This window comes from Podarcis vaucheri (genome assembly GCF_965113315.1).
Source record: "Podarcis vaucheri genome assembly, chromosome: 3".
NCBI classification, from domain to species: domain Eukaryota; kingdom Metazoa; phylum Chordata; class Lepidosauria; order Squamata; family Lacertidae; genus Podarcis; species Podarcis vaucheri.
Genome location: NC_138761.1, coordinates 61,940,036 through 61,965,309, shown reverse-complemented (window position 1 = coordinate 61,965,309; position 25,274 = coordinate 61,940,036). Strand labels below are relative to the sequence as shown.

At 40.6% G+C, this 25,274-nt stretch overlaps 1 long non-coding RNA gene across 1 annotated transcript in view; it reads right to left on the bottom strand.

Moving 5' to 3' along the window:
* LOC309528520 overlaps positions 1-23,321 on the bottom strand; it is a 50,579-nt gene extending 27,258 nt beyond the window's left edge. The window contains exon 1 of the long non-coding RNA XR_014217789.1: positions 23,088-23,321. This is a non-coding gene — a long non-coding RNA (uncharacterized lncRNA). The remainder of the gene's footprint in view (positions 1-23,087) is intronic.
* Between the last annotated feature and the right edge of the window lie 1,953 nt (positions 23,322-25,274).

Sequence of the window (25,274 nt, the reverse complement as noted above, 5' to 3'; positions counted from 1 at the left end):
GGATTGATTTAAACTGATGGGATCAATCAACTAACAGTGAAATCCTATATGTGACTACTCAGAAGTAATCCCCATTCAGTTCGGGGAGACTTAGTCAAAGGAAAGTGATTATAGTATCACACCCTAAGGCTTCTTTCATTGGGGAACTGGCCTAACTTTGAAGGAAGAATATAGCTTTCAGATTGGCTTTTCTTCTGTTGCGTTTTGTACTTTTCCATGCAGAAATTACAAGATGCACCATAAAATGGTGTATGAAGAATAGGGCAGATGTGGTACCTATTGTCTCCTCTACTTTTTATTCATTCTGCATAGCTAATCTAGATTAAATTTGCTATTTTGATAGACTGAAGAAGAGACCTATGAAATGTTGAATGAAAGGGAGATGAAAAGTTTTCACAAAACACTGAGTAGCATTTATAGTCAGGCAAATTTGCTTATAACATACAATAATGTTGCACAGTACCAGAAGCATTTTATCCAAGGCTTTCATAAAGCATTGTATTCAGCACATCACATCTGGGAAATCCAGTGCGAAGGTGCCATTTTATAAACTATTTTCAGTGCACGGTAAAGCAAGTTTTCTTTGTGAAACACATAACATGTGGAGATGTATTTTTCCCTGGTGAGAGTTCAGCTAATCTCAATATCAGATGCCTGGTGTCAGGTGATTAGGACAACACATGAGGAATTTGTTATAGACAAATGTGGACAGCAGGAGGGAAGTGTGGAGGGGAAACCTGCACATCTTTTTCAGCCTTGGGCTCCTAACTACAAATGGAATTCATTATCTAAAGACGTGGAATAGCTCTGTGTAGAATATTATCTGCAGTTGCTACCAGACAGCCAACAGTAGCAACAGAACTTCCCTATGATTGGTGGCGGGTGGGCAAAGCTAAGGGGTTGTCCAACAAAACACAACCACTAACTTCAGTAGAATTGTTCAGATGATTAATATTTATTCCTGATAACTTTATTCAGTGATTTTTATTTGCATGGAAAGTTCTATAGGCACAACCTGTTGATTAATCTTTGTTCTGAAGCCAGAACATTTTACCATAGCATCTACACATTGTCCCTGGCATCCAAATGGAAGCTCAGGATACTAAATCTAGAGGTCTAATTTCAAAACAAGATGAATTTCTCCTAGAAGATGAATTTAGCAATTTAAATGGTGCTAAGCTGATGTGGAAGAAAGGCCTACATTGTTCCATCAATGAAGGTGATTTGAATAGTTTGTGATGACAGCCACCATACAAATCTATCTCCATGAGAAAAACAGAACTCTGAAATTAATCCATAGGTGGTATTTAAGCCCTTGCAAACTGGCATATATAGCTCCTACGTCCTTGCCATGATGTTGACAGGAAACATATACATATGTGATGGTCCTGTTCCAACATACAACCCTCCTGGAACTCAATTTTTCAAGAAATAGGTAAAATCATTAACCATATGATTGCTGTCTCCCACCAGATGACACTTATAAACTTATTTGAAACTGGACAGTTACTTACACACTGCAGAAAGGTGGTGTCCCATTTATTATTGGCCACCAGGGCTATTATTGTCAGACACTGGAAAGATTTAAACAGGAGTGCCTGGGGTGCTCTGGTCCATGGGGTCACGAAGAGTCGGACATAACTAAATGACTAAACAACAACAACAACCTCTTCACACGGTACAATAAATTGTGGGAGGTAGTCCTACTGGAAAAAAATCTACTTGCAAATTAGAAATGGCAAAAGGATGACTCACACAATTTGAACCCATATCCAACATTTGGAAGTCTATGGTTGCTTTAAGAAAATACAGATGACAATCTGTCCCCTCTCTACATGCACCAATGTATAAGTGCAAAACAGACTTGTGTTTTTTGTTTACTGTTAAGAAATATATAAATAAGCTTCTGACTGGTATCCTTCCCCGGCACCCTGACCTTTTATTTGTTTATTACATAATTCTTCATTATTATTTTTAGCTCCCATTAAAATTTTGTAAACTTTATTCCACAATTATTTTGAATCTCTGTATTTTTTAAAAAATAAATAAAGATTACTTAAAAAAAAAACCACCCCCCCAAAATGGTTGCTCATATTTTCTCCCCATTTAATCTGGAATTATCGTTTCTGGGGGAAATCTGCTAAATTAAAAAAGAGAACTTGGTGCCAACAACTCATTTGCAATGTTTCAACAACCCTTTTACAATATGCCTCTTGATTTGCAGTCAAATTCTCTATTACTAAGCTATTCCTCCTCACGTGTACATGAGATTATGGACTTCTCCAGGAAAACACCACAAACGCCCTGCCCTCAATAGTCTCTCCTCTTTGTCTAGGCAAATGTGCCAGTTTCAAGAACTGCAACTGAACCCTGAGAGGAATAAGGGCAGAAAGCTATAAGCTGCCTTCAGAGGTGAGAAGAGGCCAGGAGGTCTGTCTGTAATGCTTTTGAAATAAGTTTACTAAACTAGAAGCTGTGAATGGCCACCCAAAATTTGGACTGTGTAGCACTGGGACTCGCCCTCCAAACCCTCTCCCACAAGCAAGGTCCTCTGCCTTGCTGTTGCTACAACTAGAACCTTCTTTCTGAGAAAAGAACACAAACATCTCATACACAGAGAGATCTCTGGTGCTATTCTTTGGGCCAACACTTCAGATTTCTAGGAGCACCAGGAATCCCGCCAGCAAGACTGGAAGAAAGCTGCTTCTGTTCACCAGCACACACAGCATCTGTCTGCTTGAGGTTTGCCGGCAAGTGGAAAATGCAGGGCTGTCTTCAGTCGTTTTTGTAATAAACGTACTGAAGAGAAGGCATGGAAGGAGGAGACGCCCAGACTTAAAATGGTGGCTAATCTAACTTGTTTAGGGTGTTCAGTGCTGCACAAGATTACAATTGCACGAAGGGGAGTGCACTTGTTGGTCCCCCTGCCCTGTCACAACCCAGACAGACCACCCCGGCCACCATCTGTTCATTGGGACTATTCTGGGTACATAGGTTTCCCTCACAAATAAGAACCCTGACTAGGCACGGAGTCAAATCATTTGGGGAGTCTAGGTATGTAGGGTGGACTCCCTCTTTCATACCTTCAGCCACAACTCATGACCATGGATGGAACCAAAGGATATGTCTAAATGCAAAGCCAGAAAGCATGACCCCACTCTCCTTCCTTACATTATGGTAATCACATGGCTCATAATGCCTGAAAAAGTCTTCTAGCTCTGAGCCACGCCTTCATACACTTGGGATGCAAAGTTTCTAAGAGAAAGGGGAAGTAAGGGCAAGGCAGGATATTTTGTTGCTGTTCCTTTGACAAACCTTTGGGGTTGCTATAAGATTCCCCAGGGACCCAGGAAAATACAGAGAAATGCTGTAAACAGAATACAGTTTTGTTACCACAGTTTTCATATCAAATATGTTCTTACATTAAGATCTACCAAGATTATTCATAGATGTCTGCCTGATCAAGGGAGAGAGAGAGAATGAAAATTTGAGTCCTAAATAAAACCTGGGTCAGAACTACTCCAGATTTTGTATGCCCGGACATACTGTCCAACTTTTTCAGACCCAAAACTGGGATGTGCACCCAGGCGAGTCACATGACCTGTGCCTTGCTCTTGTCTGGAAAAAAGTGCTTTTTTGGGGTTGAGAGTACAGCGTGAGAGTGAGAGACAGGCAGCCAAAACGGCCACCGCAATCTTGCGCAAAGAAACGGCATGTCTCTTTTTTCAAGGCACTTGGCAGGTATGCTTAGACTTTGAAGGCAACCTCCGGACTGTCAGTATTTTGAGGGGAAAGATTAAAGTGCATACTGGAAATTTAGGTTTGCACAACTAACATGGGTAACACTCTGTTTGCACAACTAATGTGGGCAACCCTAGTGCAATAAATCCACTTTAAAAAAATCAGATTATTTATTTACTTATTGTCTTTAGGAAAGTGACTGGGAAATCTATGTACTGAAAAGTGTAAGATGAATGATTAATGAGAAGGTGTATAAGCACCTCAGCGGAATGCTTGTTGCTGTCTAACAAACCAGAACAAATGCTCAATAAAAACGGGGCATAGTCTGACTTCTGCATAAGCATTGTGCAAGCAAATAAACAGATCATGAGCTGGAACTGAAGAAAACTTCTAACCATTCTTAGATCAGCCATACTCCTCTCATGAAAGCTGGAATAAAGTTACTATTATGAGCCACACCCAGAGCCTCACTCACCAGGATACACTGGCAAGAGGAAAGGAGTAGTCTATTGGTCCTCTTGGCTTGTTTCACCTGGAACTGCCCAAGTCAGTTCTCACATGCTGTGCTTTTAGTTTTAGTTTTGCATTACAAGCCACAGTCTGCCTGTAGGTGTATTGGCTGGGGCAAAATATCTGGAGGGCTACAGGTTCACGAAAGCTGCTTGGACTAATGGTCCAGTTTTCCAAGACTTTAAGAACTCCGGATCAGAACAGTGGGGAGAAACTAATTTTTGAAGGTCCATCAAGAGTCCCTCTGCCCAAGATACAAAAGCAGATTTTACCTTATTTTGCTCTAGGGATCTGGGAATCAATCCACATGCCCTCTCTCTGTCCAAGATGTGCTCACAAGAGGAACAGAGAGCACTGTCTTTGCTGGTTTTGCAAGAGAGAAGGCACTTGAGAACTTGTGGCTGCTTGATCTAATACATTCCTTGGAATTGAGATATCTTTGCTTTTCAGCTGTTGTTGAGAAACTGCAGAAACCCCACGTACCCAAGAGGCCACCAATTGCACTCATTTCTAGAAAAATATTTTTTTAGAAAAGTCTTATGGTCACATTTCTAGTTTTCTAGTTCCACACTTTTCTGAGAAATAGTCTCAAAAAGCTTATTTTCTAAGGTTTTATGCACACAGTATTGTCTCATTGCAGCAGAGCAAGACCCAAAGTCACAGCAGGATCATTCATAGCTGACTAGCAGCCTTGAAAATGTTCCATGAATTAAGCTAAGTGTTGTCAGAAAATGAAGACTCCCTCATTTCTACTACAGAAGGTTCCATATATTACAGAATATGGCTGTCCTTCCCTGTTCTAATCTAACTCATGTCACCTTTGGGACATTCATATTATCTCTCTCTCTCTCTCTCTCTCTCTCTCTCTCTCTCTTTCTCTCTCTCTCTCATTTGTAAGACCCAAATTTAATCCAGAGTTTCTCCACACTTATTTACTAGGCAAGTCTAACTAGCTCAACATCTTCCTCTAAGGGCCTATTCAAGTGGCTTGTCATTGTGGTTGTGGCAAGGTCTCACGGGATTACATATAAAGGTGATTTGTTGCTGTGGCCGCTGTTCCTGCTTGCCTGAGTACTTGTACAAAGTGCTGAATAGTCCATTCATAAAGGAGGCCTCCCTGCCACCAACACAGCAGCCGTTCCTACTCCTGACAATCTGCAAGAATCAGAAAGCTCTGCAATGTGGCTTGATTCCTTCCCCTGTCCTTACATCTGGTTTCAATATTTCTTGCCTTAATCTTCAACACTGACTCTTCTTGTTTGGCCCTGTACCTGGGCTAGTCATTGGAAATCATCATGAAGACATTTGGAAGAAGTGCTAGGGAAAATGCTTACTTTTTATGAAGGATGTGTCCCAAACTGGTTACATAATGTTAAATTTCAGCTTCAATACAGTGGGTTCTTCTTTTAATCTCATTATCCTACTGCATTCAAATCCTTTGCGTCTGTCTGATAAATGAACAAAACTCTGTACCCCAAATCCTCATCCCCAACTCAAAGCCCTTAAACTCAAGGATAATGGTAAAAATCTAAAAACACAATAGAATTACCGTATTTTTCGCTCTATAACACGCACCCGACCATAACACGCACGTAGTTTTTAGAGGAGGAAAATCCGTAGGAATGCCACCCGTAGGCATTCCCTCCATAACACGCACAGACATTTCCCCTTACTTTTTAGGAGGAAAAAAGTGAGTGTTATGGTGCAAAAAATACGGTAAGTTGTTTGAGGCTCCCTTCAGACTGGTTTTTATTGTGGGTGTATTCTGCATTGTGTTCTTAATGCAGAAATAATCCATTAGTGGTGGATTGATTCTGCTTTAGTTTGTTTTGCAATGTTTCCTGTGTTTTTGCTGTCTGGAGAGGCTGTAGCAGGACAAAAGCAGGACACAGTAACTTTTTTGGTATAAGAAGTTGTGGAATTGCAGTAGAAAGTTATGGGGCAAGCACTGGCTAGAAGTGAAGCACCCCAAAACTTTTGCAGTGACAAAGTGGAATTGCAGGGTTGCCATATTTTGAAGAGCAAAAAAGTGGACACACTTGCCGACTTCTACTTTTAACTATGGATCGCTATAACGACTCATTTTACATGCTCATGAACCAGAGGATGTGTCCTGGAAAAGGACACATGGCAACCCTGCACAACCCCTTCAATAGCATCAGGAACACAAAGCATCCTGAATGTGCAAGAAGAAAAATGTCAGAGGGTTCCTTGATCTTTCCCATTGGAAATTACAATAACTAACAGAGCACTGGTTTTGCATGGTTTGGTCTTCAAGTTTAGTCAACTAGTTTTGCTTTGCTTGACCTTCCTTTTTATTATTCTTAATTTCTTGAATAATTCTCTTAGCAACCCTTCTATTATATATAGGATTTATTTATAATATTTTGTTTCTACTAGAAATGTGGCCTTTGACCAAAAATTTAGGACATGATCCAGTCAAATTAAGCACTAATAAGTCCATTGGTTTCAACTGGAAAGAATTAACAGTGTAATACTGTGCACGTCTACTCAGAGGTAAGTCACATTGACTTCAATGGGGCTTATCCCCAAGTAAATGGTTATAGGGCTGCAGCTTTAAGAACATCCAAATGCTTCCACATAAATTAATGGGATGAAAAAGTCATTCTCTTTGGTTGGATTGTGGTTTTACTTGTGCACACTGCAGGCTTCTTGTTGTTTAATGTTTTTTTTCAAGATTTGTACATTGTGTAGCTTATAGAATGGGGCACCTGGGGATTTCCAGTTCTATTCCACATTGCTACAAATGAGCCCTTTGGGGCCTACAAACCATTTATTGTGGGACAAGAGTCGGACCATTGGCCAACCTACCTCAGTCTTGTCTACACTGACTGGCAGTGGTTTCAAGTAGGGGGCATTCCCAGGCCTACCTAGAGATATTGGGGGTTGAACCTGAGGCCTTCTGTATCAAGGCAGATCTCACTGATACACCCTTGATCTGAGCTACGGCCTACCCATGTTGTTTTGTATGAATAGTATGAATATATAGTAGTAGAAATATCATAGTTCAATAGTATAAATATGCTGAATTTCAAACACTTAACCTTAAACCTGTGCGATACATAAATCCAAATGGCATCTCTTACCATAACTTCTCACAGTAATGCATTCTTAAGGTACATTTTAAAATTATTATTAAATGAAGAAAGAAAGAAAGAAAGAAAGAAAGAAAGAAAGAAAGAAAGAAAGAAAGAAAGAAGAAAGAATTATTGGACATTTAATAAGGCACATTGGTTTTTTAAAAAAAACATTTTTATTAAAGATTTCTTGGTTTACAAAAGTATGTGCAATGTCTCTTTTTTCAAGTTACATTTTCTACATATCAGTTTCATTTGTTGAGACATTAGTGTTACATTAGGAAGAAAATGGAAAAAGAGGTGGAGGGGGGGCATGGTGAGTGGGAGTAGGGAATTGTTTAAGTCACAATGGGCTTCCATTTTCCTGCCAAAGTAAAGGATAAGCAAAGAAGAAGTGAAAAGTCAATATAGTCTGTAGACGTTAGACTGGAACCAAGACAGACCTGGGTTCAAAGCCATAAGGCTCACTGCATTGTTGGATGAGTCACTCTTTTTCCTTCTTACCTCCTTTCTCAAGGTTATTATGGAGATGAAAGAGGATAAAATACCCAGCCATGAGTGGGAGACGAAAATTCAAACGTGATGTGTCAACTTTCCTGAAACATGTGGGCTCCAGCCCAAGATATTTTGTTTCCTCTTCAGCTGCTAGGGAACCATGGAGCAAAATCCACTTAATACAAACCTGGTTATCCTTCCTGAAGTGAACTCTGTTATGCATCTGAAACTGATTTGCAATTCAAAGTCAAGATGCTTTATAGCATTCCTATTTCCTTGTGCATATAATGGGAGTGAGTGCTTCTATTGGCTTCAATTCCAATAACTCTGGCAAGTCTGGCTTGGGAACAACTGTATTCATGATGATATCCTAGTTAGGTGATAATGTCTTCTCCATTTGGATTGTCACTTCTAAAAGTATCTGACAAAGATGAAGATAAAGATTCTTCTATTGTTGTGGAACAAGCTCCTCACATCAACGGATCCCACAGATCTGTGATTAGAATTTTTGTCCACACTTTTCACTTCTGTGACTCTCTCTATTTACTCACCTAAAATAGGCAAACATAATAAGATCTCTGCCCTGATCTAAATTTCCATAGGGAGGAAGAAAACAAAAGATGAATATAAGGAAATGCATTTATATCTGCTTTGGGTTCATCTCAGTGGAGTGAGGAACAAGTATAATGGCCATTATTATGGGAGCACATGTTGCTTTGTTAAAGCCTCTGCAAGCCACAGTTATTATCATAGAAGCGGTACTTCATGTACCACATCTATTTTCCATACCAGATGCAAGCAAAGTTTTTTCGGAAGTAGATTTTTTTAAAAAAGGTATCCCAGTTTGCATGGAGGCAACATCCACATGAAGCTATTTCAATCAAAAATTTAATGTGTCCCAAACACAATAAGCCTATTTCTTCTCACCCTCGTAGTGGCAACTCAAGTAGCTATGCAGAATTTGTTGAGCCATTTATCCTGGGCTGAACTTAACATCTGATAGGTGCTTCCTTTCCCCAAGACAGTAGAGCCAAAAATGTCTTGCACTGCCTCTAAACCCCAGAAATGATTTGTGTGGGTGGATGTAGGGCCAGCGTAGCACAGAAAATCTGAAGGCGAATCTCCGCTTCATCTGAGCAGCCTGTTGGGCTCACCTCTGTAAGACAGAACATTGTAAAGTGAAGAAGCTTGGGCTGGGTAGCAAAATGAGTCAAGGAGAAGATGGTGGTCCTTCTCTAGAGGGAAAACTTGGTATAGTCTGAATATATATTTTGCGGCCCCAAGAAGAACTCATTTGCCTGTATGTCATACTCTGAGACAGAACACCAAAGTTGAATCATAGCATCAAGAATCCGCTGATTTGGCAGCAAGGCAACACTGGTAACCCTGGTCTCCATACATCATGGAAAGCCATGCAGATGTCAATGATATTATTCTTCAAGTGAATTTACAGAAACTTTCTTTCCCAGATGTCATGCCTATGCTCCACTGTTCATTTATATATCCCCTATCCATTCCAGACAGAAATGAAATATCCTTTGGTGAGTGAATTTCAGTGGGAAATGCAACAATGAGGATTCTCTGAAGACAAAAGTGAAGGATGGCTTGTTTTGAAGTGGTTTTTGGTTCCAGGACTTTGGTTTCTTCTGTTCATTTTGGATTTGTTTAGGCTTCTTTGTGTCTCAAGGCTTATTTAATTTTCAATATTTAACATATATATATATATATATATATATATATATATATATATATTCCCTACTTTTAATGAAATTTCCAAAACTGTTTGTTCCAACCTGGGGTCTTCTTCCATGGGAACTTTAAATTGCTTCCTAGTTACTATTTTTTTTGTAGATACTAATTTTGTATCTAGATAATTTTTTCCCTAAATATCCCAAAAAAGGGCTAGGGAGAAAGTTTAAATATTCGAAAGAAGTTTCAATATTTCAAAAAGAACCTTTGTGAGCTGCCTATTTGTGGGATTCCCATGAAATCGATAATAACAAAGGCTTGGAAAGCCATTCCCCACCCCACCCCACTTCACCTAAAAGGGCCAACAATTACTGCTTTCTGATTAAATGAGATCATTTTAATAGTGAGAACTATTCAAAATAATGGTGTTAAAGTCTATTACACCCCACCGAAATGAAGGAGTAAGTGCCTTAACCAGCCACACAATGTCAGGAGAATATTACTGCCCAATGGCAAAGATTGCTTTGAAAATGAACATCAAAGCAAAGATTGCTTTGAAAAATGAACATCATTCTAAATAAATGAATCCAGCCTGCCACTTGCTATCAAACTGATTCTTGTTCTAGGGTCAGGACAACTCTTCTGTTTTTTCCAGTTTGACTTTTGGTACTTTTGGTTGAAGCATGTAAATATTATGTTTCCTACAGTAGGTGGCAGAGAAGGGCTGGTTCACCCCCCCCCCCCAAAATTTCTGAGTGACAGAAAGCTAGAGCATTCCACTCAGCCTGTCTACAGGCAGAATTCCCACTTGTTCATCTTGTGTCCATCAGGAGAAAATATGGAACCCTGCAGGGATTCCCCCTTTGCTTTAACATTTTGTGCATTCTGCTCTCAGCTTTCCACTCTGGCTCTATGCCTGATTTGGGTCTCTTCAGTCGCCACCCACGCATTTCCATTATTGAAATGGATCCGGTAGCAGCACCGCAACCCCCCACTCGTTTCTTTTAGGTTTGCAGGGACCCATGCAAAACCCATGCAGGGACCCATGCAAAACAAAACAAAGGGCATCTAGGGTCCGTTCCTCACCAGATTTAGTATTGATGCATTTCTAATGCTGCTCATTTATGGTGCTTCTCATGTTGCCTGCTTAAATTATTTACACTATAAAATAATTACCTGCTATAAAATAATCATGAAAGGGAAATGAACTCCTAAAACCTGACAAGGCAATCTGCACACTGGGTGTGGTGTCGCATTATTGTAACATTTGATGTTATTGTAGCATCCTGTGATGGCCTGTTTGAAAAAGGTAGTGCTCTTGATTATTTATCTCCCAAAGAGCTCAGGCTGGCGTCTATAGTCTATCTCAGGGATTCCCAAACTGTAGTCCACAGACAACTAATGCTCCATGTCTCTTATACTGTGTTTCATATGGCATTCTACGTAATTCAAATGGTAATATATGGAATAAAAGGAGCAATGCAAATAAAATTTAAAAATATACAGCATCTAGCACAGCAGATTCCAATGCTGGAACAGGCAGAAAATCCATTAAGTGGCCTGCCAAAACTCTCTGCAATTTTCAAGTGGTCCAGTTTGGGGGTGGGGCATTTGGGAATGACTGGTCCAATTCAAAGGCTTATTCAAAAGTTTATCCTAGGCACATGAAAGACAACTACCATCATGCCTGGCCATTGGCATTTTCTTCTGGGGAGAAGCAGGGTTGCAGCTCAATTATCACGATCCCAAGTGGGCTTTTATTCGAGCACATCATGCCTTCTTTTTGTATTATCAACACACTGATCCTTGTTTCCCTTTTTTAGCATACATCACAATATTTCCAGGTTGGACCCTTTTACAGTATTACAAATTCAGCTGCCTGCTTCTGGGGCAAAGATATTTGTCTCCTCTCAGTGTATTTATTTTTCACATTTGTCCTGAAGATGCCTGTTGGATATGAAATGTTGGGCGAAGTCATGTTTTATTTCTATTCAAGCAGCCCAGTACACTTGCCACTGAATCTGAGACCACTTCTGAGACCACAGCATGGATTTCTGAAAAATAAGTCATGTCAGACTAACCTGATCTCGTTTTTTGACGGAATTACAAGCTTGGTAGATGAAAGGAATGCAGTGGATGTAGCCTACCTTGATTTCAGCAAGGCATTCGACAAGGTGCCCCATGATATTCTTGTAAAGAAGCTAGTAAAATACGGTCTTGACTATGCTACCACTCAGTGGATTTGTAACTGGCTGACTGACCGAACCCAAAGGGTGCTCATCAATGGTTCCTCTTCATCCTGGAGAAGAGTGACTAGTGGGGTGCCACAGGGTTCTGTCTTGGGCCCTGTCTTATTCAACATCTTTATCAATGACTTGGATGATGGACTCAAGGGCATCCTGATCAAATTTGCAGATGACACCAAACTGGGAGGGGTGGCTAACACCCCAGAGGACAGGATCACACTTCAAAACGACCTTGACAGATTAGAGAACTGGGCCAAAACAAACAAGATGAACTTTAACAGGGAGAAATGTGAAGTATTGCACTTGGACAAAAAAAATGAGAGGCACAAATACAAGATGGATGACACCTGGCTTGAGAGCAGTACATGTGAAAAGGATCTAGGAGTCTTGGTTGACCACAAACTTGACATGAGCCAACAGTGTGACACAGCAGCTAAAAAAGCCAATGCAATTCTGGGCTGCATCAATAGGAGTATAGCATCTAGATCAAGGGAAGTAATAGTGCCACTGTATTCTGCTCTGGTCAGACCTCACCTGGAGTACTGTGTCCAGTTCTGGGCACCACTGTTCAAGAAGGACACTGACAAACTGGAACGTGTCCAGAGGAGGGCAACCAAAATAGTCAAAGGCCTGGAAACGATGCCTTATGAGGAACGGCTAAGGGAGCTGGGCATGTTTAGCCTGGAGAAGAGGAGGTTAAGGGCTGATATGATAGCCATGTTCAAATATATAAAAGGATGTCATATAGAGGAGGGAGAAAGGTTGTTTTCTGCTGCTCCAGAGAAGCGGACATGGAGCAATGGATCCAAACTACAAGAAAGAAGATTCCACCTAAACATTAGGAAGAACTTCCTGACAGTAAGAGCTGTTTGACAGTGGAATTTGCTGCCAAGGAGTGTGGTGGAGTCTCCTACTTTGGAGGTCTTTAAGCAGAGGCTTGACAACCATATGTCGGAGTGCTCTGATGGTGTTTCCTGCTTGGCAGAGGGTTGGACTAGATGGCCCTTGTGGTCTATTCCAACTCTATGATTCTATGATTCTATGACTCCCATTCCAGATGCTTTGAAAATCAGTCACCAGATCGGTGTCCCTTTCCACACTCACTTGCTTCATTCATCTCACCATCTCGTGGAGGCTCCACCAAGAGATCCATATGCTTACCAAAAGGAAAACGTTCTGAGTAACTTCACAACCACATTGACAAGGTCAAGCATGGGCTCTTAATTCATGAATGTATATATCTAGTTCTTGATCAGATCCAATGAGCTCTAAAGCAGTAAAGTGCTTTTTTTCCATAGCTGTCATTTAAGGCAAGTCCTTAAGAAAACACCATCTGTAGTAGTGCTATGGAAAAATAAGTGTTTCACACTCCATTATATAACTTAGTTTCATATTGCATAAAGCTCAGTCCATAATAATGTTTGGAAAGACATACCCCGAAGGGCAAAAAGTCAAGGCACTTTAGAAAGGATTCTTACCAAATCAGATAAATATATCTAATAAAACTAAAAGTACAGAGCGCATTTTGTTCTCTGCAATACCAGCTGATGTTGGTCTAAATATAGCCCATCTGGCATAAATGGGTTACATGATGTTGTGTGGTGCTATAAAGTTTTAATAGATGCTTATTTGATTAGACCAGGATCATTCATTCGTAACTCAACTACTTGTGAGTCTTGAGCAATGTGGTTGGTTTGTATTTAGGACTATTAAAAGTTTTTTATTACACCCCATGCTATTATATAGCCTTCCTAATAGTTCCTCCTGCTGCCACCCATTGGCCACCTGCACTCTCAGAAGGATTAAATGAATGACACGTATAAAAACGGCAGCCTCCATTTTATATTATATACAAGGCAACACAGTAGACACTATCAAAAAGCTTAATATTTTCTCATATGCTCCAGAGAGCAAGATAAATGTAATGTTGACAAGAAACGACACCTGTGCCCCAGTTCACGTTTTAAAATATGTGTGTGCAACTAAACTGACAAGTAAAATAAAACCACCCAGTATGTGGGACTTTCCAACAACACAAGATAGTTCTGTTTTTGCAGGCTGTGGGTGCCTCTGCCAGTCTGATATTTTGCATCAGGCTAATTGCATATAAAACAATGTCACATGCTATTGTTTTCCTTTGTTAACAGTGTTTTATAGATTGTAATTGTTGCACTGATGATTTGTTAATTATTCTGTATGATTTATGTGCATTTGTGATGTTCTATTGTTTTATCATGTTGTTATTATTTATTGCTTGTAAGCCGCATTGGGATTCATTTGAATGAGAAGTGGCATAGAAATATCATCAATCAATCAATCAATCAATCAATCAATCTCTCATACACGCATGCACACCGCTCACATGATTCAGGTTTCATACAAGACTAATTTCCTTCATGGATAATACGCCTGGGTAGAAGACTTCACATGTACATATAGTCATATGTGATGAGCACATGCATGCCTGCTTTGTCATGCCTACATGTATCATGAAGTCCCTAATGGCAGGCACTTCCCATGCTGTGTGCATGTAATCAATGAGAAACTCATGCTCTTAACACTCCTTATGCGTTTTCTGCATGAAAAGAAGCTTTCTGCTTTGAAGCAGAATCCATTTGGTACAGTCATATTGTAGGCAGTGGTCCTAAGTCCTGGAATGGCTTCTGTCATCCCAACAGAATTTCCCCACCCACAAGGGGAAACCACAAGAGGAAGCTGGCACAGGCCATCACTAAGTGCTGCCTAGAAGTTCAGGCGGCAACAGTTTACTGATTCATTTGACAATTACCAAAAGGGGCCGGAGCTATCAAACCACTCAGAGCTGGAGATAGGCACCCTGGATCCAGAAGTAGCCCCAGCAACAAATCTTATTTCAGGGGAATGCAACCCCATCCAGAACAGGCCATCTCCCCACCTCCTGCTATCAAGAACTTGGAACAACTTAAACATCTCTGTCCTTTCAAATTCAGTTTTGATTTGTTGGCCCACATCCAGCCCATCACTGCCTCCAAACACCTGTCTTCCACCACAGCCATCCCTCCTGATTCAGATGGAACAGAGAAATAGATATGAGTGTTTTCCACATATTGATGACACTTCACTCCAAAGAGGGCTATTTTTTCTAGTGTAAGTACTGTGTTCTGCTAAGGTAAGGAAATCTTTGAACACTCCTACCATATCCAGCAAACATAACAAGGATAGGATTGCTTTGCTTGTGCTCTGAAAAGTATCACCTTTTATTGTGTGTTTAACTAAGTTGCTTTGGGCTGATTTTGTATTTGAGCATACAAATAACATAAATAAAGGTGTTCTCTGTCGACCAATCTGTGTATTGTTAATGGCACAAAAACCCAGCCATGCCAGTTTGCTGTGGTCAGCTGGCAACCATAGCCCACATTCCAATATAATGCTGGGTTGAAAGCCTCACTTGTTTAAAATAAGATGCATAGTTGTGAGAAGAGTCATTGCTTTCGTATATAACACTGACAGAGAGTTTTATCTTCTTTGTTCTCACTACAACAGCTCCTGGTCTATTAATATGCCACATGCGCAAAACATATAGTCTAGCACCATGAAGTGGGAAAAAGTGGTAATGAGGAGCATCTCAAACCTCAGGTTCTTCTGTAAGACACCAAACTAACTCTGAATAATCAGTAGCGCAGTTGGGACTGCAAATTCTAAGAAGTTGAGTGGGGAAATCAGCCTAAATTAAGTAACACACACACACACACACACACACACACACACACACACACACACAGTGGCCCATAAGAAAAATGGCATGTCTGCTACCTTCTCCCATATTCCATCATTAAGACTGGGATTAGATGCAGACTCCAGGGCTCCATCAACTCTCTCTCCCCACCCTACCCCACTATCTTGCCTGAAGTAGCATTCTAGAGAACTCAAAAGCTTGCACACTTGTTTGTAACATTTTGGTTGGTCTAATAAAGGTATTGCCCAAATATAGATTCTGAAAATTAAGGGATACCATGTTCTGAGTTAGTTCAAGCCAGCTAACTCAACCAAGAACAGTTTAGGGCCATTTCAGCATGTTGGTATAACCATTTTTTTGCAATCATCCACACATGGCTTTCAGTTAGCCAGTTTTTGTGTGTGTAGATCACTGCAAGTAACAATTACAAATGTCTGTATATAAATATGCACCTTGAGTAGCTACGTCTGGAGTGGGTGAATGTTTTTGAGATTATACTGGACCTCAGCAGATCATACCAGCAAATTACACATGTTCACTGGCACCATAGGTGCCAGCTCCTGGGGGGCTGAGGCACTTTCACCCCAATGTTTTTTTTTAGGGGGGCGGGCCCCCTCAATGTTCAGAAGGCATTTGGCTCTGCCCCCTGTCTCCTCACACGTCATGTGTGTGACGTCAGTATATTACAATCCTGGTCCCCCTCAATAATCTTGAGAAGATGACGCCTCTGACTGACACAGTGTAGCTTCCTGAACCATAATAAGCTCTGAACCATAATATATGCATTTGTCATCTTATGTTATACTCACTTTCACCATGTCAGGAGAAGTATTGCAACAGTCACCCCTGGATCCCTGGAAATTAGCACCCTTCTTACTTGTGCATAAGCAGAATCAGACACAATCTGTGAATTCTGGTTTTGTATGCAAGGAGTGTAAGAAATATCTGAGCAGAAGAAAAAAGAGAGGCTGACTTGTTTCTCTTCTTCATCTCTCTCTTATCCCAGAGAGGTTTCACATTATATTAGTGTTACCGAGGGTCCCCTCTGTACTCTCTGTAGCCAGTGCCTAGAAGCAAACCTGATGATAGTCAGTCTCTAAGAATGAGAATGGGAATCTTGTCACAAAGTGACAGTGCTAAGAGCCTTGGGCAGAGAGTCTGAAGTCAGCCAGCTGACAGCAGCAGTGACACCGGACGGCAGCTCTTTTCAACAAGACCCACCATTTCCAGCTGCCCTGAGGTTGGTGCTTCTCAAGGCAGCTCTCTGATCTGACTTTGACAGCATGTCTGGCTCAGCGTCCTTCATTGTACATCTTTCCCCATATGCAGAAGACAGAGAGAGAAAAGGAGAGAAGGCTACACGGTCATTCTCACATAAGCCGGAGAGCTTATCTTCTGACATTACTGAATCTCAACAAGATGATAATGTTTCTGCGTCAGGGCACCATTCCACCGTGCATTTCTCACTCCTTCCTTTAACCCTGGGCATGAACACAACATGGGCTTTGTTGAGAGCTGCAATCATGTAATCTTCCTTACTGGTGGGGGTTGGAACTAGTTCTGTTATGAACAGATGGTCTACACAAAGATCTATGCTTGTGCTATAAGGGACTGCCTTTCAAAAACAGACCAGAAACTTGCATGGGTTCAAAACGCAGAGGCCAAAGTTTGGTTCTCATTGTTCAGAACACATAACTCTGTTTCTGTGTCAATTTCACTGTCTATTGGTTTCTGAGCTCAACAGAAAGTACTGGTTTTGGCCTTTAAAGCCCTAAATAGTCCAAGACCCAGTTACCTTGAGGACCATTTTCTCTTATATAGTCCTCCCATAGAGGCCTTGCTCTCCATGCCATTGTCTCAGGCCCTTTGATGAGTGAACATGAGTCCTTTCTATTAGCAGCTTTATGGATGTAGAAAGAGTGAGGAGAGCTGTCAGAATTTATTTAATTATTTATTTTGAACAGTGATTAAAAACTTCTTTAGCAACAGGGATTTGATGTTTAATTGTATTCCTTCTCAGCTCCTGCATTTTACACTGCTGCTTTTGTTTAATATAATAGTTTGTTATTGCATTGGATTTGGCTTTTGGGCGGTACCCACAGATGGTCAGTATTTTGCACATACCAGAACTTTAGGTCTACATGATTAAAAGTGGATTAAAGCACTCTGTCACACTATCATAACAAATCCACTTTTTTTAAAAAGCAAACAAACCAAAAACTTCCTTTTTGCACTTTGGAAAGTGACTGAAAAATGCATTGAAAAGTGTGGGATCAATTAATGGGAAGATGTGTAAACACAAGCAAATCAGAATGAATGTAGACTAAATTCTCATTATCATATACTGGTCCAATAAACAAAACAGAACAAATATTCTGTAAAGTCCAGGCACAGTTTAACCACTGCATAAGTTTTGTGTGAGCAAATCAGGATGAGAGTTGAAGAAATAGGTCATCGGGGGAGCCCTTGATATTTATCTCTGCTCTGTAGTTATTTCATGTAGTTTCTCTGAGTACCATGTTACTGCAGTCAGGTACATGTAGGGCTGCCTTACATGGTCCAAACATTTGAGTTGGGCTGCATGGATGTTAACTAGGACCGGCCAATACAATCATATTATGCCAGGCCTCCTTCTGGCTTCCACTATTTATTTATTTATTTATTTATTTATTTATTTATTTATTTATTTATTGCCCCAGTCGATTAGGATCCAACAACATCTGGAAAGCCACAGATGTTGGATCCCTAATATAAGCACATAGTACCACACCTGGTTCAGAGGCATTTTTCTTTCTTGGAGTATACATGAAAAGCAGGTAGCAGCATCTAGTCACAATTACATGCTTTAAGATTTTCCAAGTTAAATCAGTGCAAGTTAATTGCATGCTTAATTATCCCATGATAATCAACAGAACTTACTTTTTATTGCATAGGATTGCAAACAGGATTTCTTTTCTCTGTTTTTGTTGTTTGTTAAAGCACTTTAATCCTACCTCTCCCACCATTTAAAAAAAACAAACACATAGCCCTGCCTAGCATGGCCAATGATTCAGGATGCTGAGAACTGTAGTCCAGCAACATTGCTGTTTTTCTAAGCTATTTTTAATCTGTATTTTATTAAAATATTCTTTTTATTATGTTTTATAAATGGCCTTAAGAAAGTTTTTGTAGGGTAGGATGTAAATCCTGAAATAAAGAAATACCACAACAGCATAATCCCAAAAGTGCTTAGTAGTTTGAGCTGAATTATGTCCATGCTTCCTAACAAAACTACTGAGTAGAATGGGATTCCTTCCTTTTCCAAAATGACCGTACTATATCATTATCCTCTTCTTGTTTTCTTACAGAATGTAACTATGTCTTACCAGTTCAATGAACATTAAGTGACTGGAAATTAGAATGTCACATACATAATGGAATACACTGAAGAAAAACAGTGAAATGGGTTGAGAGATGTGAAAGCAGCAGCCCACACTCTCTCAAACAAAATTGTCTAGCAACAGGGATATTAATAACTGCTCTCAGCCATTCTAGAATACAGTATTCTTCCATGGCTCTTGCTATCACCTACTCAGTTTCACTTTATAAGAGAGACACCATCCTTTTCTTGGGTCAGAATATTTTGGTCTCTTCTAATTCTTATTTAAAACCCCACCACCACCTTACAAACAACGAGGTCATGTCACAAAGTATCAATCATGCCACAATGTCCAAACCAGAATGCCAGGTACCTCTTTACACACCCCATAAGAAATCAGTGACGTCCTTCCTGCTTTGCTACAGAAATGAAGATTCAAAACGAACACACAAAATTATAGCTTCAAACCAGCCTCCCACTATGTAATGCTTTCCATATGCTTTGGATCGCAGCTCCCATCAGCTGTGCTAGTTGGGGCTGATGAGGAGTCACTCATGGGCACATGAAACAGTCTACCAGAAAAAGAGATGTATGTACATCATTGGCACATCAGTGCTTAGTCAATGCAAATGGTTCCGATCAGGGCAATGCCTGCAAATCTGGCATCAAAGTGGTGAAACAAGCTAGAAAAGCAGTAAAGGGCAAGGTAAGCAAACTTTGCAGAAGTGGAGAGCACCTTTGGGTGTAGGACCACACTGTGTAAATCAGGATCAAAAACATGGAATTGACTGAGAAATCATGGGGAGATAAAACACAACAAAATTTTGGGGTGATTTTAGTACTCCTTGGTGCCAGAGAACCCACATTCTTTGATCTAACAAAAAAAGACAATGGAATTTCTTAGGCAGTTTGTGGGCTATAAAAAGACCTCTGTGCATCGCAGGTTGCCAGGCATATGCTGCCCACCTGAGAGAGCGAGTGCTTAAGGTTACAGTGGGCTTATATACTTCAGAGTTAAGCTATGCAAGGAGATTCATAATACCTGGAAAAAGAAGTCCTTTGGCTGAATGCAGGACTGTAACAAAATGAAAATGGGTACTTCTATAGCTCCTTTTATCCACATATATCCCTCTAGTGCTCTTGAAACCATTAAGATAAATGTAAAAAAGAGAAAGAAACCCTGAAGCACATGATGCTGACAAAATGGAAAGCTATGTAGTTTTCTATTTAGCCAGAAATAACCTCCTTTTTAAAATGACTCCTTTTCAAAACCAATGTCAGATTCTCTGTTGACGTACGTACACAGGAACTGAGCCATTAAAATGCATGAGCCTGCCCCAGTTTCGAAGAGGAGAGATTTGGGATCTTGATGGCAGTGCAATACTAGATATAGGAATGAACCCACATGATGGAAAAGCTACCAATGAATTTCAAACAGATCTTAGAAAATATTAAATGCTCGACCCTGGCTGTCAAATCAAGCAGTAAAATTCAAATATGAGGAATCAGACATCAAATATTATTGCACATCAAATAACAAATATCAGGTGCGAAATATCAAATACTGACAGCACAGTCAAATGTTAAATTGTCACCACAGTCTATTCCTCCTGCCAGCATGTCACAGTATGGAAAATTGAAGAGAAGCAAAAGTGAGGAAATACTAGGCTGAGACGAAGAGGCAGCAAGAGAAAAAAATTAAGAATTGAATACTAGTCTGAAGGGGAAAGATGTTATGTATATATCATCCCTGCCCTGCAATGAGGCACATCCTTATTTCATGTGATCCCCATTTTTACTAGTTACTTGGTTTTGTCTTTCACAGGAACACAGAAACAAAGGAAGTTCCCTTCTATTGGTCCATCTAACTCAGTATTGTCTACACTGACTGGCAGCAGCTGCCAGGGGTTTAGGTAAAGATTGAGCCTGGGACCTTCTGAGTGCAAGGCAGTTGCTATGCCCCCCCCCCCAACACTTTACATCAGCCTTTCCCAACTTGATGCCCTGCTGATGTCGCAGGATTACAACTCCCATAATCCCCCACCGCAGGCTGTATACTACAGGATGGGGGTTGATGGGAGGTGTAGTTCAAAGATGCCTAGGAAGGGCTGAGTTGTAGAAGGCTGCCTTAAGTGAATCCCATTCAGAGTAACAGAGTAACTAAGTAACAGTGACTTTGTTCTGCCGTCTCTGTTACTTTCTGCTGTGTTTGTGACAGACAGTAAGTGAGGGAATAACAACAGAAAGACAAAAACTTGGATGGAATTCTCTAACTGATGAAGAAAAGGGTTGGCCTTAGGTACATCTTGCAGCCGTTTCACCCTGTCCTTTCACATGAGGAGATAAGATTTCCTAGAAATCTGGCTGATATGGAAGGCTCAGGAAGCACATGGTTGCTTTTTCTTGTTGCCATGCCTCTTGGAACAGAGCATTTCGGAAATTGCTCTTGAGCTTAATTTTCATTTGTTAGTGTGCAGACCACCTTTCTGTACAGAAATCTTCAAGGCAGTGGAGAGAGCATAAAATCAAGCTGTTCTCTGTACAGCCAAGTGTTCCCTTGTAGGCTTTATTCTGCTGTCCTTGTCACAGTGTGTCCAGAAGGGACGACTCTGCCACAGTGAGATCAGGGAAAACTCTTCCTTTGTTTATGAAAGAAACTTTCTGACAATATTGCCAGCAAAGAAAGTGCTACTGGGATGGGTAAAATGCAGAGACATCTTTTTTTTCTGGCTTTCACATTGGAATATAATATTTTATTATATCTTCATCCCATCCTTAGGAAGTCTTGCTTAAATCTTCTCCAGGCTGACCTTGGCATAATTTGCTTCAGTTTATGAGTCTGGAAAGGTGGGAATGCTCTTGGGGTTTGCTCTCCTGTTCAGTGTCTGAAAGTCATGTGTATAGGGTTTATGAAAGGACCTTTGTCCTCCCAGGAATGCTTTCAGAAAGCCTCTTTCATAAGTTGCATGTACATTGCATTCTCTCAGTGGCTACAGTACCAGAAACATGCAGCTGGTGTTTACTTTGGGGGCAAATCCCCCCATTGACACCAGTGGGGTTTTTCCTCTCAATGCAAAACCACCTTCTAAATGCGGGATTTCCTTCAGCACTTCAGCAAGGGAAGAAAGGGTTACATTTCCCTTACACAGCTGACAGTGCTCCTGCTACCCTCAGCCACTGCCATCTTCAGCTGGTGCTAACTGCACCTTTCAAAACCTGCACCTTAACATGCAAGTAGCATCACATCAAATTCGACCTGAAGACTTTGCACATGTGGAAATGCAACCTCGCCTTTACTTCGTAATTACAGTTTTGCTGTTTCTTTACAATGGCAGGCGCCACCAACGTTTTTGGACTAGTGGGCACATTTTGAATTCTGAGGGGATGCTAGGGGTGCCAGTCACAAAATGGCTGCCATGGAGGGGGCACAAAATGGCTGCCACAGGGCGCATAGCATAACACAAAATCACAGAGAGACAACAACAACAACTAAGAGCCCTAGGCTTTCCATAGGAAATCGCACATCACTCACACACACACACAAACATCAATGATTTTGCTACCTAAAAACAACAGGGAGAATTCCTTGGTACCAGGAAAAATATGCAAGGTAGCTGCACCAATCTCATTTCACAGAGAACTCTCAGAGTGTATCTGCATTTTTTTGCCTCATAACTTTCTTTCTAGGAGGGCTGGAGACTTGCTTTGTAAGAAAATGATCGCTTACAGTTTGGGGCACCCACCCAGGGGCCTTCGGAAGTGCCCTAGTGCCTATGGACCCCAGGCTGGTGACCTCCATATGATATCAGGAGGAAAAGGACTCTAAGTGCATGAAGAAATATTCATTTGAGGCCCAATTGATTTTACAATAATAGCAACTGTGAGGGGGCACAATACATATGAGAAATAAATGGGAAATGCAATAGTCATGTACAATGCATTATCAACGTCTTATAGTAAGTAAATATGAAAGTAATTATAAAATTGTTTATAAGAGCTCTTGTTAAGCAAAAACTAGAAATATAAAACAATATACACTCAGGACAAAAGCAAATTAAAAACAGAACAAAGATCTAAAGATCAAACAACCCCTAGATTGAAACAAAAAAAACCCCTAATTAATAAGGATTGAGATGTAAGCTAGAAAACCTTTCTCAAAAAATCTAAAAAATGATGTCCAGATTTTAATGATACAACCAAATATCTGTAAACCAGTGGTTATGAATAATGCTTACCAAGTGGAGAACTCCTGCAGGAAGCACCCAAAGGCCAGAACCAGTTGCCTCAGGAAGAAACCTTTAACAGGTGCAATGATTAGAGTTAATGTGGGGTAATGTTGAGAGTATTTTAACCCTTTAATGACTTAAAGGTACCTGAAGAGCTAAATGTATTTAAATGCCTGAACATAGGTGGCAAAAAAATGGATTTTCTCCAATTAGACATTCGCTCTTAGTTACAGCTAAAGACCAGGTAAAAGAGCAGGCGCAGGCGATTGGGGGGGGAGGCGCAAAATTGGCTTTAAAAAAGTCCATAGATATAAATATCGATTATTGCCTCATAAGAAATGGTTTTAAATAGAGGGTGAATTGAATGGGGGGAAGGGGGTGGGTTGGAGGACAGGCAGAAAGAAGAGCTAATTTGTCCGTGGCTAGGGGGTGCAAGATCACCTAGCTACGGCTCTGCCCCACAATAGTGGGCTTAGCATCAGAAGTAATAATACTGATAGCTATTTAAGGACAGTTGCAGCCATCCATCTTTCTTTCATAACTTGCTTTATTTTTCTTTGCATCTGGTTCCATTTATGACTCATCCTTCCCAAACATCCATATGTTGCTGCACAAGGACTTCAGCTTTACTTGCTTCATAGTGAGTTGTAGCATTGGCTGTCAGCCAAATAAATGTAATAAAACCACTCCCCCTCCCCCAATCCAAAATAAAAATGAAATTTCATTTGCAGTGAGAGTTAATTAGCAGTCTGTAAGCCATTTCAGCAACTTGTGTTGTGTTGTTGCCTGATATGCACCTTCCAACTCTGTTGTGGCATTTCATTAGCTACAATATGGAAAATTTGGTTGGCTGCACATTCCAAACCTCGGCTGCTAGAGTAAATTTTGGACAGTCACCCTGTGGGCTCTCTGGGTGTCACTTTTTGCATCACCTGTTCAGAGCACAGTGACGCTGATGAATCTTAACACTTTCAATATGGAGCTGACAACAGTGATTTTGCGGAAATAGGCAGCTTGTCAAGAAGCTTGCGTACAAAGGACTTGGCAAGACATTAAAAACACTCAGAACACAAGTGACTAAAAACGTCATCACTACTGAAGTTTTAGAATCTGAAAGACCAGTGGGGGGGGGAGTGGGGGAACATCATTTTCAAATTTTTAAATGTGATGTTTTTCATTCCTATAGTTTAGCAAGACCTTGCTAGATATTGTGGATGGTATGTCTATAGTCAAAATCACTCCTAGCATCATTTAAATAAAAAAAATATATTATTTGGAGCATTTTTTTAAAAATGAGCTTGGGTGCCTTAAGAGTTTTCCTTCCCTTAGGAAAATATATGCAAATTTCACTTTCCATGAGGGAAGACTCTCAGCATCCCAACCTCTGCTACAAATTGATGTTCGAAGGGGAGAAGGGAAGATGGACTTCATCTCACCTCTGACACCCTACATGGTTTCAGATCTGGCATAATCCTGCCCATTCTTTATGATTTGCTGGGGAGGCACTATTTTGTATCTCATCCAGATCTGAGACTCGTTTGCTAGAGACAGGTGGCTGGTAGAGAGGAGGCTCCCTGGAGATCCCTCTCCTTGACACATTTCTATTACCTCCTTCAGAGGTGGTTTCATTTCTTATTTATTCATTAAATTTGAATGCCACCCTTCATCCGTAGATCTCAGCAGGGTTTGCAACATAAAAATGCAGCATGAAAACACAAAATACATGATAAAAACAAGAACAAAAAACACAAACCAATAAACCTCCCTCCTCCTACCATATCAAGATATCTTAAATGCATATCTTGATATGCATTTAATTTTTATCTCTTTTTTAGCAGGCACATCACATAGTGAAACTATGGAATTTGTAGCGATGGCCACCAACCTGGATGGCTTTAAAAGAGGGTTAGTCAAATTCACGGAGGAGTAGGCTACTGGGGGCTTCTAATCCTGTTGCTTATGTTCTGCCTTCACTGCTGGAAGCAGCAAAGCTTCTGAACACCAGTTGCTGGAAACCACAGGAGGGGAGAGCGCTCTGGTGCTCGGATCCTGACTGGGTTTCTCACAGGCATCTAGTCGCCCACTGTGAGAACAGGATGCTGAACTAGATGGATGGCTGGCCTTAACCAGCAGACTCTTCTTAGGTTCTGAATTTTATTTTATCTCTTGGTCACTTGAATCCAGTTTAACTATTAC